Source organism: Arachis hypogaea, chromosome 2 (assembly GCF_003086295.3).
Source record: "Arachis hypogaea cultivar Tifrunner chromosome 2, arahy.Tifrunner.gnm2.J5K5, whole genome shotgun sequence".
NCBI lineage: Eukaryota > Viridiplantae > Streptophyta > Magnoliopsida > Fabales > Fabaceae > Arachis > Arachis hypogaea.
The window spans coordinates 81,665,397-81,670,016 of NC_092037.1; the positions used below are offsets into that span (position 1 = coordinate 81,665,397).

Below are 4,620 nucleotides of genomic sequence, written 5' to 3' on the forward strand. Positions count from 1 at the left end.
GTTGTGCAACTGGCCGAGGATACATCGTTAAAACATAAGGATAGCTATGTTACTACTTATGGAGAGATGATGGAGCTTAGGGGTAGCTTGGAATCTATCCGGGCTTATTACGCCGAACTTCAGTGTCATCTTGTAGGCAGTGTTACTGCTGCTTATGAGAATCTGAAGGAGCAAGTTCGAGTTCTTGCGTCAGATCTCGACCTTTCCCTTTTTAGTCTGGACAACATTGTTAAGGATGGTAAGATTGTCCCTGACGATCCTGATGATGATGATGATGATTATCGTCCTTCACTACCCGCTACCAAGACTTCTGTTGCGCCGACTTCCACTACTGAGATCAATCATCCAGAGGGGGAACCGGATTGCCAAATCTTGAATCGGGATGATGGGGCGGTGGATGCGGTGCCTCTTCAGACTCGTCCTCTTTGACCCCAAGTTGATGCTGCTGAGAAGCCTTCTAATGTTAACTGAGTTTTCTTCTTGTTCGTTGTGGATAACCCGGCTTGTGGGCTTTTTTAAAACTCTTTTATTTTGTAACTGATGTTTTGCTACTCTTCTAGTTGCTGGTTTAGCAACTTTATTTTGATAAACAAAATAGTTTCCTGGCTTTGTGGGCTGAATTTGGTGGCCTATGAAGCTGGCTATTATTATAGCTGATGAGCAGATAATTTATACGCTTTTTGGCATTATTTTTAGGTAGTTTTTAGTAGGATTTAGTTACTTTTAGGGATATTTTAATTAGTTTTTATGCTAAATTAATTTTTCTGGACTTTACTATGAGTTTGTGTGTTTTTCTATGATTTTAGTTATTTTCTGACTGAAATTGAGGGACCTGAGCAAAACTCTGATAAAATGCTGACAAATGACTGCTGATGCTGTTGGATTCTGACCTCCCTGCACTTGAAATGGATTTTCTAGAGCTACAGAACTCCAAATGGCGCGCTCTTAACGGCGTTGGAAAGTAGACATCCAGAGCTTTCCAACAATATATAATAGTCTATACTTTATTCGAGATTAGACGATGCAAACTGGTGCTCAACGCCAGTTCCATGCTGCATTCTAGAGTCAAACGGCAGAAACACGTCACAAACCAGAGTTAAACGCCAAAAACACGTTACAACTTGGCGTTTAACTCCAAAAGAAGCCTCTACACGTGTAAAGCTCAAGCTCAGCCCAAGCACACACCAAGTGGGTCCCAGAAGTGGATTTCTACATCAATTACTTATTTCTGTAAACCCTAGTAGCTAGTCTAGTATAAATAGGACATTTTACTATTGTATTAGACATCTGGATTTTACATCTTTGATCACATTTGGGGGCTGGCCATTCGGCCATGCCTGGACCATCACTTATGTATTTTCAACGGTGGAGTTTCTACACACTATAGATTAAGGGTGTGGAGCTCTGCTGTACCTCGAGTTTTAATGTAATTACTATTATTTTCTATTCAATTCAGTTTATTCCTGTCCTAAGATATTCGTTGCAATTCAACATGATGAATATGATGATCCATGACACTCATAATCATTCTTACCTATGAATGCGTGACTGACAACCACTTCCGTTCTACTTTAGACCGAGCGCATATCTCTTGGATTCCTTAATCTGAATCTTCGTGGTATAAGCTAGAATTGTTGGCGGCATTCATGAGAATCCGGAAAGTCTAAAGCTTGTCTGTGGTATTCCGAGTAGGATTTAGGGATTGAATGACTGTGACGAGCTTCAAACTCACGATTATTGGGCGTGATGACAAACGCAAAAGAATCAATGGATTCTATTCCGACATGATCGAAAATCGACAGATGATTAGCCGTACTGTGACAGAGCATTTTGACCATTTTCACTGAGAGGATGGGATGTAGCCATTGACAACAGTGATGCCCTACATACAACTTGCCATGGAAAGGAGTAAGAAGGATTGAAAGAAGGCAGTAGGAAAGCAGAGATCCAAATGGGACAAAGCATCTCCACACACTTATCTAAAATTCTCACCAATGATTTACATAAGTATTTCTATCTTTATTTTTTGTTTATTTATTATTATTATTCAAAAATTCCATAACCAATTATTATCCGCCTAACTGAGATTTACAAGATGACCATAGCTTGCTTCATACCAACAATCTTCGTGGGATCGACCCTTACTCACGTAAGGTATTACTTGGACGACCCAGTGCACTTGCTGGTTAGTTGTGCGAAGTTGTGAAGAAAGTGCTGAGTTAGTAGATGCGCATACCAAATTGAATGCCATTATTAGAGATCACAATTTCGTGCACCAAGTTTTTGGCGCCGTTTTCAGGGATTGTTCGAGTTTGGACAACTGACGGTTCATCTTGTTGCTCAGATTAGGTAATTTTCTTCTTATTTTGTTTTCAAAAAGTTTTCAAAAATCTTTCAAAATTTTTCTTCTCTTTTTCGTTTTTCCAAAATTTATTTTAAAAAAAATACAAAAAAATTAATAAAATCATCAAAATCAAAAATATTTTGTGTTTCTTGTTTGAGTCTTGAGTCAATTTTTAAGTTTGGTGTCAATTGCATGTTTAAAAAATTTATGCATTTTTTCTAAAAACTCATGCATGTGTTCTTCATGATCTTCAAGTTGTTCTTGGTAAGTCTTCTTGTTTGATCTTCATATTTTCTTGTTTTGTGTCTTTTCTTGTTTTTCATATGCATTTTTGTATTCATAGTGTCTAAGCATTAAAGATTTCTAAGTTTGGTGTCTTGCATGTTTTCTTTGCATCAAAAATTTTTCAAAAATATGTTCTTGATGTTCATCATGATCTTCAAAGTGTTCTTGGTGTTCATCTTGACATTCATAGTGTTCTTGCATGCATCATGTGTTTTGATTCATAATTTTCATGTTGTGAGTCATTTTTATGTTTTTCTCTCTCATAATTAAAAATTCAAAAATAAAAAATATCTTTTCCTTATTTTTCTCAAAATTTCAAAAATTTGAGTTGACTTAGTAAAAAATTTTTAAAACTTAGCTATTTTCAATTTTAAAAATCTTATCTTTTCAAAAACTTTTTCAAAAATCAAATCTTTTTCATTTTTTTACTATTTTTCAAAAATTTAAAAATATTTTTCAAAATCTTCTTCTTAATTTTATTTCAAATTTTCGAAACTTAACTAACAAGTAATGTGATTGATTCAAAAATGTGAAGTTTGTTACTTTCTTGTTAAGAAAGGTTCAATCTTTAAATTCTAGAATCATATCTTTTAGTTTCTTGTTAGTCAAGTAATCAAATTTTAATTTTAAAAATCAAATCTTTTTCAAAATATCTTTTCCATCATATCTTTTTATCTTTTTCAAAAATGTGATTTCAAAATATCTTTTCTAACTTGTTATCTTTTCAAAATTGATTTTCAAATTTTTTTCAACTAACTAATTGACTTTTTGTTTGTTTCTTATCTCTTTCAAAACCACCTAACTACTTTTCCCCCTTTAATTTTCGAAAATCACTAACTCATTTTCAAAATTTATTTTCAAATTTCTTCCTCTCTCATCTTATTCTATTTATTTATTTATTTACTAACACTTCTCTTCTGCTCAAGAATTCGAGCCCTATCACACCCTTGTGTTTGGATTCTTACCTTTTCCTTCTTCTATCCTTCTCTTCTTCTACTAACATAAAGGAATCTCTCTACTGTGGTAAAGAGGATCCTTATTATTATTTTCTGTTTCCTGCTTTCTCATATGAGCAGGAACAAGGAAAAAGGCATTCTTGTTGAAGCTGATCCGGAACCTAAAAGGACTCTGAAGAGGAAACTAAGAGAAGCTAAAATACAACAATCCAGAGATAACTTTACTGAAATTTTTGAACAAGAAAAGGATATGGCATCCAAACCTAACAACAATAATGCAAGGAGAATGTTTGGTGATTATACTACACCTACTTCCAAATTTGATGGAAGAAGCATCTCAATCCCTACCATTGGAGCAAACAATTTTGAGCTGAAACCTCAACTAGTTGCTCTAATGCAACAGAACTGCAAATTCCATAGACTTCCATCAGAAGATCCCTACCAGTTTTTAACTGAGTTCTTGCAGATCTGTAAGACTGTTAAGACTAATGGAGTAGATCTTGATGTCTACAGGCTCATGCTTTTCCCTTTTGCTGTAAGAGACAGAGCTAGAACATGGTTGGACTCACAGCCTAAAGATAGCCTGGACTCATGGGATAAGCTGGTCGCGGCCTTTTTGGCCAAATTCTTTCCTCCTCAAAAGCTAAGCAAGCTTAGAGTGGATGTTCAGACCTTCAAACAAAAAGATGGTGAATCCCTCTATGAAGCTTGGGAAAGATACAAGCAGATGACAAAAAGGTGTCCTTCTGACATGCTTTCAGAGTGGACCATTTTGGATATATTCTATTATGGTCTATCTGATATCTCTAAGATGTCACTGGACCATTCTACAGGTGGATCCATTCACCTAAAGAAAACGCCTGCAGAAGCTCAAGAACTTATTGAAATGGTTGCAAATAACCAGTTCATGTACACTTCTGAGAGGAATTCCGTGAATAATGGGACGCCTCAGAGGAAAGGAGTTCTTGAAATTGATGCTCTGAATGCCATATTGGCTCAGAACAAAATGTTGACTCAGCAAGTCAACGTGATCTC

General features: G+C 35.6%; 1 non-coding gene across 1 annotated transcript; it reads right to left on the minus strand.

The window, feature by feature from the left end:
* Window positions 1-4,234: 4,234 nt before the first annotated feature.
* LOC112763123 (small nucleolar RNA R71) lies at window positions 4,235-4,342 on the minus strand. Its single transcript, XR_003182824.1, has one exon. It is a non-coding gene; the product is annotated as a small nucleolar RNA R71 (small nucleolar RNA).
* Between the last annotated feature and the right edge of the window lie 278 nt (window positions 4,343-4,620).